General features: G+C 36.9%; 1 protein-coding gene across 1 annotated transcript in view; it reads left to right on the top strand.

Annotated features, from left to right (window-relative positions):
* The window catches only part of CA1 (carbonic anhydrase 1), a 430,243-nt gene that overhangs the window by 304,664 nt on the left and 115,077 nt on the right, over positions 1–10,502 (top strand). The window lies entirely within an intron of this gene.

Raw genomic sequence — 10,502 nt, 5'->3', positions numbered from 1 at the left:
TTCGGTGGCTGGAAAGAACACGTTTGTTTGCCTGACCCATGTTTGACTCCCTTGCAGGCAACTTGTAAAATCCTAGCAGCAAAGGATGGGAAGAAAGAGGCCGGAGGGCAGGTTCTCTAACTCTGTTATTCTTGAGAGATTGACGATGCCAGATCCCTGAACCACACCAGGCAGCATTTCTTAACCTCGTGGGTCCCTTTGGTCCTCAGGGCTCCGAGGGCTGGGTCTCGGGAATCGGGGAGAGACCTGGATGCAAGTTACCGCAGAGCAGGAGCCTGATTTACCGACTGCGTGAGCTGTAAGTCTGCTCACGAAAAGTCGAGAACCTTCTGGAGTGTTGGAAGGCCACGAACATAAAGTGAGTCATATTGTGTAAAACGTATGACCTCATTTTCCAAGACATAATGAAAGACTGGAAGAAAAGAGAGCGGAAAATTTTCCAGAATTGCTTTGTATTTTTTTCTCCCCCTCCCAAGTTGTTTTATAGTACGATAACCCACACAAAAGGAGAATAGAACTGGCGTATCCAGCGTGCACATGTCGAAGATATATTTTTAAACGTCTGGTTGTAGTTCACACTGAGAAACCAGTGTAGTAGATATTTACAGTTTTAAGAGTATATAAATTTTTTTCTTTGTTCCAGGTCAGTATTAATTTTATTTCTAAAAAAGACAGCAAGAAGAGATAAGTCTAATTCCAGTGCTGTCTTGAACAAGGTTGTAATATACCTTTTCTTAATTACTTTGACTTTTATTGATGTTAGGCTTTTGTATCTGGGGATTACAAAACTTGAAAAGGAAATCTCTCATCATGGTAAAGATAGCTCATCCCCAAGGCATGTGGAATGACTAACCACACTCATAACCTGGACGCCAGGGGAGTCACTCCCCAGCGTATTTTTGTGACCAGGGATTATTTGATCCACACAATAGCGATGTGGAATCAAGAACTGAGATGGTTTGGAAAATCCAAGCAAACATCAATGCAAATGCCCTTAGACTCTGAGCTCAAATATGTCAGTGTTGGATTAGAAAGGCTACTGAGTTGGCATATCTGGGCCATTTTCTGCTTCACTGTGATAGTGTGCCGCTGTAGTTTGTGGTTAATAGAGGTTATATTCTGCATAATTATTTGTATTAGTAAACTACTATCCTGTGCCAATTCACGAAATTGTTTCCATCTCTCTTTTTCTGCTATATGTGGTTAGAAGATTGGTAACTAAATTTCATGTTATTTGATACAGTAATGATACAGGTAAAGTTTTTTAATAAAGCCTTTATACCAAACAAGGCCAACAATCCAGGAATTCATCATATTGTTACTATTTATGCATAGAGTTTTAAAATGGGTTGTCATTAATTAAAATTTTAAAAAGACTGTGCAAAGTAATAAATTAAACACTTGCACAATAGCACATAATTTCACATAAACACTAGTTAGAATTTGCAAAGTGAAATGTTTAATAGGTTTGGCCTTGTGGTCTTGAAAACTAATGTTGGTTTTTTCATTGTACTTTCTTGTGAGAGTTAATCAAAATTGGAATTTCAAGACAGTTTATATCATGTCATTTTAGACCATAATATATTTTTCAGAAGCCCCAAATTAATCATCTGCATCTGAATTGATTTACTCCAGCATGTTTGTCTATAAATTTCAAAATTCCCTGTCAACAGAGCAAAGAGAAAAATCTAAATTGTGTCCAAGACACTGAGATTTCTGGAATTGGCTTGAAAAAAGAAAACTGTTAGGTATACACTGAGAAAAATAATGCCAGAAAAAGAGCTACAAATTATCCCTTAGCATGTACATAGAATTTCTCAGCACTATTATTGGAAAGTTGATGTATTGGTCAATTTGTAAGATTTATCCCCCAAAATGAGTGTGTTCATACAGGGAAAGGAAGAGAGAGAGAGAGAACAGAGTAATCAAAGAAGATAATTTGGATAAATAAAATTATTGGGAGGAGGGAGTGTCTGAATGTAGAAGTTTCAGGTGGTATGTTAAAATTATAAACTCGACAGATCTAAGTTGATAAAATTTAAACATATTTTTACTCTCGATTTGGCATTTTATTTTGCAAGATGCTAGGTAATATAACCAAGTCAAATCTTCTGCAAGTTGATACATTTGGTGTTTCTATTGCATCAGAAACAAACAAAAGAAGTGAGAAATTGCCTATTTATTCACCTCTGCGATCAAAGAATAAATTAGGATTTGAAGTAATTACATAATTGTGCTTAAATATCGTATATGTTATAGGGATATGTATTTTCTAACACATTTTTATTTTCAGAGGACAAATTCTGGGATACAAATGTAAATATGGCTAATAAAAAATAAAAAAAAATAATTTTTAGCCTTCAGTTTATCTGTTTTTTAATTTATTTTTTATTGAGGTAACATTGGTTTATAACATTATGTAAGTTTCATGTGTACATCCTTATATTTCTAATTCTTTTTTAAAATTGAAGTATAGTTGATTTACAATATTATATTAATTTCAGGTGTACAACTCAATATTTTCAGGTGTATAATATTTTTATAGATTATACTCCATTTAAAATCATTATAAAATATCAGCTATATTCCCTCTGTTGTACAATATATCCTTGTAGCTTATTTATTTTAGGCATAGTAGTTTATACCTCTTAATGCCCTATCCCTATCTTGCTCCTCACCCATTCCTTTTCCCCAATGGTAACCACTAGTTTGATCTCTAAATCTGTGAATCTGTTTCTGTTTTGTAAATTCGTTCATTTCTTTTATTTTTTAGAGTTCACATATAAGTGATAACACACAGTGTTTGTCTTTGTCTGATTTATTTTACTAAGCATAATACCCTTCAGGTCCATCTATGTTGTTGCAAATGGCAGAATTTCATTCTTTATTATGGCTGAGCAGCATTCCACTGTGTGTGTGTGTGTGTGTGTGTGTGTGTGTGTGTGTGTGTGTGTGTGACACATCTTCTTTATCCATTCAACTGTTGATGGACACTTAGGCTGCTTTCATATCTTGGCTATTGTAAGTAATGCTGCTATGAATATTGGGGTGCATGCATCTTTTCAAAGTAATGTTTTAATTTTCCTCTTATATATACCCAGGAGTGGAATTGCTGGATCATATGGTAGTTCTATTTTTAGTTTCTTGAGGAAATTCCATACTGTTTCCCATAGTGGCTGCACCAGTTTACGTTCCCACCAGCAGTGTACTTGGGTTCGCTCTTCTCCATATCCTTGCCAACATTTGTTATTTGTACTTTTCGATGCTAGCCATTCTGACAGGAGTGAAGTGATATCTTCTTATTATTTTGATTTCCATTTCTCTGATGATTAGTAATGTTGAGTACCTTTTTGTGTGCCTGCTGCCCATCTATATATCTTCTTTGGAAAAATTCAGTTCTTCTGCCCATTTTTTAATCAGGTTGTTTGGTTTTTTGATATTGAGTTGTATGAGCTGTTCATATATTTTGGATATTAACCCTTTATTGGACATATCATTTACAAGTATTTTCTCCCATTCAGTAGGTTGTCTTTTTGTTTTGTTGAAGTTTCCTTTTCTGTGCAAAGGTTTCAAGTTTGATGAGGTCCCATTTGCTTATTTTTGCTTTTTGTTTTCATTGCCTTAGGAGATAGATCCAAAAATATTGCTACGATTTATGTCAAAGAGTGTTCTACCTATGTTTTCTTCTAGGAGTTTTGTAGTTTCTGGTCCTCCATTTAGGTCTTTAATCCATTTTGAGGTTTTTGGTTTTGTGAGTTTTCTTTTGTATATGCTATGAGAAAACGTTCTAATTTCATTCTTTTACTGTAGCTGTCCAATTTTCCCAGCACCACTTATTGAAGAGACTGTCTTTTCTCCATTGTATATTCTTGTCTCTTTTGTCATAGATTAATTGACAATAGGTGTGTGGGTTTATTTCTGGGCACTCTCTACTGTTCCATTGATCTATGTATCTGTTTTTGTGTCAGTACCATACTGTTTTGACAACTTTGTAGTACAGTCTAAAGTCAGGGAGCATGATACCTCCAGCTCAGTTTTTCTTTCTCAAGATTGCTTTGGCTATTTGGAGTCTTTTGTGGTTCCCTGTAAATTTAAGGATTATTGTTCTAGTCTGTGAAAATGTCATGGATATTCTGATAGGGATTGCATTAAATCTGTTCATTGCTTTGGGTAGTAATGACAGTTTAACAATATTAATTCTTCTAATCCATAAACATGGGATACCTTTCCATTTATTTGTGTCATCTTCAATTTCCTTCATCAGTGTCTTATAGTTTTCAGAGTAGAAGTCTTTCACCTCCTTGGTTAAGTTTATTCCTAGGTATTTTATTCTATTGATACAATGTCAAACAGAATTATTTTCTTGTTTTCTCTTTCTGATAGTTCACTTCTAGTGTATAGAAAAGCAACAGATTTCTGTATATTAATCTTGTATGCTGCAACTTTGCTGAATTCATTGGTTAGTTCTTACAGTTTTTAGGTGGAGACTTTAGGGTTTTCTATATACAGTATTGTGTCTTCTGCAAATAGTGACACTTTTACTCCTACCCTTCCCATTTGAATGCCTTTTATTTCTTTTTCGTACCTGATTGCTGTAACTAGGACATCCAATACTATGTTAAACAGAAGTGGCAAGAGTGGGCATCCTTGTCTTATTCCTGTTTTTAGAGGAAAATCTGTCAGCTTTTCACCATTGAGTATGGTGTTAGCTGCGGGTTTGTCATAAACAGCCTTTATTATATTGAAATATGTTCCCTCTGTACCAACTTTGATGAGAGTTTTTGTCATGAATGGGTGTTGAGTTTTGTCAAATGCTTTTTTTACGTTTATTAGATGATCATGTGATTTTTATTCTTCCTTTTCTTAATGTAGTGTATCACTTTGGTCAATTCGTGGATATTGATCTATCCTTGCATCCCAGGAATAAATCCCATTGATCATGGTGTATGATCTTTTTTATGTATTGTTTAATTCAGTTTGCTAATATTTTGTTGAGGATTTTGGCATCTATATTCACCAGAGATATTAGCCTGCAATTTTTTTTTCTTTTTTTATTTTTAGTGAAAGTGACATGGACCATTTCTTTTTTTTTTTTTTAATTTTTATTTATTTATTTATTTATTTATGGCTGTGTTGGGTCTTCGTTTCTGTGCGAGGGCTTTCTCTAGTTGCGGCAAGCAGGGGCCACTCTTCATCGCAGTGTGCAGGCCTCTCACTATCGCGGCCTCTCTTGTTGGGGAGCACAGGCTCCAGACGCGCAGGCTCAGTAATTGTGGCTCACGGGCCTAGCTGCTCCGTGGCATGTGGGATCTTCCCAGACCAGGGCTCGAACCCGTGTTCCCTGCATTGGCAGGCAGATTCTCAACCACTGCACCACCAGGGAAGCCCCTAGCCTGCAATTTCTTTTTTTGTAGTGTCTTTGTCTGGTTTTGTTATGAGGTAATGGTGGTCTTGTAGAACGAATTTGGGAATGTTCCCTCCTGTTCAATTTTTTTTTTCTTGGCTGTGCTGTGTGGCATGCAGGATCTTAGTTCCCCGACCAGGGATTGAACCCGTGCACCCTGAAATGGAAGTGCAGAATTTTAACCACTGGACCTCCGAGGAAGTCCCCTCCTCTTCAATTTTCTGAATAGCTTGAGGAGGATAGGTATTAGCTGTTCTTTATATGTTGGGTAGAATTCCCCTGTGAAGCCATCCAGTCCTGGACTTTTGTTCGCTGGGAGGATTTTTGGTTTTTTTTAAGTTATAAATTCAATTTCACTACTAATGTTTTTTCAGATTTTCTATTTCTTCCTGATTCAGGCTTGGAAGTTTGCATATGTCTAGAAATGTATCAAATTCTTTTAGGTTGTCCAATTTGTTGACATAGAACTGCTCATAGTATTCTCTTATGATTTTTTGTGTCTCTGTGGTATCTGTTGCTATTTCTCTTCTTTCATTTCTTATTTTGTTTATTTGAGTCCTCTCTTCTTCTTGATGAGCTAGCTAAAGACTTATCAATTTTGTTCATCTTTAAAAAAAAATCTCTTGGTTTCATGATATTTTTAAATGTTTTTTTGTCTCTATTTTATTTGTTTCCTCTCTGATCTTTATTTTTTCCTTCCTTCTCCTCACTTTGGGCTTTGTTTGTTCTTTTTCTAATTTCTTTAGATGGTAGGTTAAGTTGTTTATTTGAGATTTTTCTTGTTTCATTAGGTAGGTCTATACTGCTATAAACTTCCCTCTTAGCACTGCTTTTTCTGTGTCCCATAGATTTTGGAAATTTGTGTTGTTATTTTCATTTGTCTCGAGGTATTTTCTGATTTCCTCTTTGATTTCTTCATTGACCCATTGTTGGTTTTTTAAAATTTATTTATTTAATTTATTTTTGGCTGCGTTGTGTCTTTGTTGCCTCATGTGGGCTTTCTCTAGTCGTGGAGAGCGGGGCCTACTCTTCGTTGCGATGTGCAGGCTTCTCAGTGCGGTGGCTTCTCTTATTGTGGAGCATGGTCTCTAGGCACATGGGCTTCAGTAGTTGTGACACATGGGCTCAGTAGTTGTGGCTCACAGGCTCTAGAGCACAGGCTAAGTAGTTGTCGTGCATGGGCTTAGTTGCTCCACAGCCTGTGGGATCTTCCTAGACCAGGGCTCAAACCTGTGTCTCCTGCATTGGCAGGCAGATTCTTTAACCACTGCACCACCAGGGAAGCTCTGACCCATTGTTTTTAAATAAAATGTTGTTTAGTTTCCATGTGTTTGTGTTTTTCCATTTTTATTCCTGTAACTGCTTTCTAGTTTCATACCATTGTGGTCAGAAAAAAAATGATTAATATAATTTATATCCTCTTGAATTTGTTGAGACTTGTTTCGTGACCTACACTGTGATCTATCCTGGAGAATGTTCCATGTGCACTGGAAAAGAATGTGTATTCTGCTGATTTTGGATGGATTTTCCTGTAGGCATCTATTAAATCCAACTGGTTTAATGTGTCATTTAAAGCTACTGTTTTCTTATTAATTTACTTTCTGGAAGATCTGTCCATTGATGTAAGTGAGGTGTTAAAAAGTTCCCTACTATTATTGTATTATTGTCAATATCTCCCCATATGTCTGTTAATACTTGCTTTATACGTTTAGGTGCTTCTATCCTATTCTTTATATATTAGGTGCATATATGTTAATGAGTGTTATATCTCTTCTTGTATTGATCCCTTTATTCTTATATAATTCCTTTCTTTGTCTTTTGTTATAGACTTTGTTTTAAAGTCTATTTTGTCTTATATGAGTATTACTACCCCAGCTTTCTTGTCATTTCCATTTGTATGAAATATCTTTTCCTGTCCCCTCACTTTCAATCTTTGTTTGTCTCTAGCTCTGAAGTGAGGATCTTGTAAATAGCATATAAATTGGTCTTGTTTTATCCAATCAGCCACCCTATATCTTTTGCTTGGAACATTTAGTCCATTGACATTTAAAATGATTATTGATAAGTATGTACCTCTTGTCATTTTTTTTTTTTTTTTACTGGTTTTCTGGTTGTTTTTGTAGTTCTTCTCTGTTCTTTTCTTCTTATTATAGTTTCTTCCCTTGTGGTTTGATGATTTTCTTTACGGTATGCTTGTGTCCCATTCTCTCTAGTTTTTGTGTATCTATTGTAGATTTTTGATTTGTGGTTACCATGAGGTTTGCAAATGTTGACCTATAACTATATCTACTTGATTTAAACTGGTAGCCATTTAAGTTCAAATACATTCTAAAAGATCTACATTTTATTCCCCTCCCCCACATTTTGTGTTTTTGTTGTCATATTTTATATCTTCATGTTTATCTCTTCACTATTTATTGTCTTTATAGTTGATTTTATAATTTTTTTCTTTAATCTTCATACTAAGTTATATAAGTGATTGATCCACAGCCTTTACTATATATTTGCCTTTATTACTGGGACTTTTTCTTTCCTATAAATTCTTACCTTTTTGCTGTAGCCTTTCCTTTTCCACTTAGAGAAGACCCTTTAACGTTTCCTTTAGGATAGGTTTAATATTGATGAACTCTTAGTTTTTGCTTCTTTGAGAAGTTCTTTCTTTATCTTTCAATTTTAAACAATTTTTCTGGATAAAGTATCCTAGGTTGCAGGTTTTTCCCTTTCAACAGTTTGAACATATCTTTCCACTTCCTTCTAGCCTGTAAAGTTTCTGCAGAAAAATCAAATGATAGTCTTATGGGTGTTCCCTTGTATGTGACTCTGTTTTTCTCTTTCTGCCTTTATATTTCTCTCTTTATCTTTAAATTTTGTCATTTTAATTATGATATGTCTTGGTGTGGGTCTTTTGGGTTTCATCTTGTTTTGGACCTCTTTGTTTCCTGTACTTGGATATCTGTTTCCCTCTTCAGGTTCAGGAAGCTTTCGGCCATAATTTTATTAAATACATTTCAACCCCTTTCTCTCTGTGTTGTCCTTCTGGGAACCCTGTATTATGAATGTTAGTATGTTTGATATTGTCACAGAGATTCCTTAAACTGTTCTCAGTTTTTTTTTAATTGCTTTTCTTTTTGCTGTTCTGACTCAGTGATTTCCATTATTCTGTCTTCCATATCACTTATGTGATCTTCTGTATCATCTAGTCTGTTTTTAATTCCTTCTAGTGTGTTTTTCATTTCAGTTATTTATTCTTCAGCTCTGACTGGTTATTTTTTATATTTTCTAGTTTCTTGTTAAAATCCTCACTGATCATTTGTTGTTCCGTAATTCAGTTAACGTTCTTATTAATAACTAATGCTTTAAATTCTTTATCTGATAAATTATTTCTGTTTTGTTAGCAGTTTTTTCAGATTTTTTCTTGTTCTTTCATTTGAAACAAATTCCTCTTTCCTTTGAGTTTGCTTAACTTTTTCTGACTCTATGAAATTAGGTGAAACCATTACCTATCCTGGTCTTGAGGGGTGTCCTTATATGGGGCATCCTTATATAGTCTGCACATGCCAGTGGCTTTGGTGGGAAGGCTGGAGCTGATGTGGGCATGAGTCAAGTCTTTCCCCAGGGTGTGCTGGCAGCTACCACCTTGGTGGGAGGTGGGGCTGGAGATGGAATGGCTAAAGCCAGAGCCAGGTGTGAGCAGGTTTTCTCCTCTGCTCAGTGGCCAGCACCACCCTATTGGGAGCAGGAGTGGGTTCTAAGTTGCTGGAGCAGAATCCCTGAGGATCAGGTCTGAGCTGTCTCCATTCTTTCTAAGTGTGTGCTTTCCCCTCTCCCAACACTGGTGCCCTCACCCCAGGAGGAACAGTGCTGGAGCAAGAGGAGCTGGAGTAGGTGCTCAGCATGAGTTGGGGCACTGGCTGTGGCAGTTCCAGCACCAGTCAGAGTTCTGGACTGCTCCCGATTCACTGCCTCTGTAAGTGCTAGCAATGGTTGCCCCTACCCCATTCAGATCCCAGCTGGTTACATCCCTCACAACTGCATACTTCTCTTGTCCACTGCAGCCCTCATCCCAGGAACTGCTTGCAGAGCAGGCAGGGCCTGAGTGAGCACTCAACTCAGGCTGTGTTACATACTGGGGCTGTTGCAGGAAACCAGCAAGTCCTGGGCAGTTTCAATCTGCTTCCTCTGCCTTGTTTCAAGAGTAAGCAAGCGTGTGCACATGAGCAGAGTCTAGGTTTATTACAGCCCTCCTGTTAGTCCCATTGGTTCTCAAACCTGCTAAGGAGACATGCCCCCCTAGTGTCGGACCCCAGGGCTAGGGTGCTCCATATGTGGCTTGAAGTACAGTAAGTCCCCTATATATGAACGACTTTCATTCCGAGAGTGCATTTGTAAGTCCAATTTGTTTGTAAGTCCAGCTAAGTTGACCTAGGTACCCAACTAACACAATCGGCTATATAGTACTGTACTGTAATAGGTTTATAATACTTTTCACACAAATAACATGTAAAAAACAAACAAACACAGAAAATAAAGAAAATGTTTTTAATTCTTACAGAACAATACCTTGAAAAGTACAATAGTATAGTACAACAGCTGGCATACAGGGGTTGGCCTCGAGTGAACAGGAAACAAGAGTTACTGACTGGAGGAGGGAGAGGAGGTGAGAGATGGTAGAGCTGAAGGTTCATCAGCAATAAGAGATGGAGGGCAAGCTGAAATTTCACTCACGCCTGACATGGATGGCACAGGTTCTGGTTCGTTGCTGGATTCAATTCTATCTACCCTCTTGAAAAAACGATCCAGTGATGTCTGAGTAGTAGCTCTTTTTCTCTCATCATAGATGACATGGTAGCACTGGATTGCATTCCGAACGGCTGCTGCAACCTTCATGTACCGTTCTACGTTTGGGTCCTGTGCCTCAAAAACTAACAGTGTCTTCTCAAATAAAGAAAATCCACTTGCCATTTCCTGCTTCATGGATCTCTTCAGTTCTTCAGTTACTTCTTCCTCTTGTCTCTCTTCACATCCTTTTTCTGGACCTCCAATTCCATCAGGTCTTTGTTAATAAGCTCCTCATGTTGCACAGCAACAGTGCTCTACA

Source organism: Balaenoptera physalus (genome assembly GCF_965194825.1).
Source record: "Balaenoptera physalus genome assembly, chromosome: 17".
NCBI classification, from domain to species: Eukaryota; Metazoa; Chordata; class Mammalia; order Artiodactyla; family Balaenopteridae; genus Balaenoptera; species Balaenoptera physalus.
Note: the sequence above shows the minus strand (reverse complement) of the source record. Positions and strands in the feature narration are given on the sequence as shown.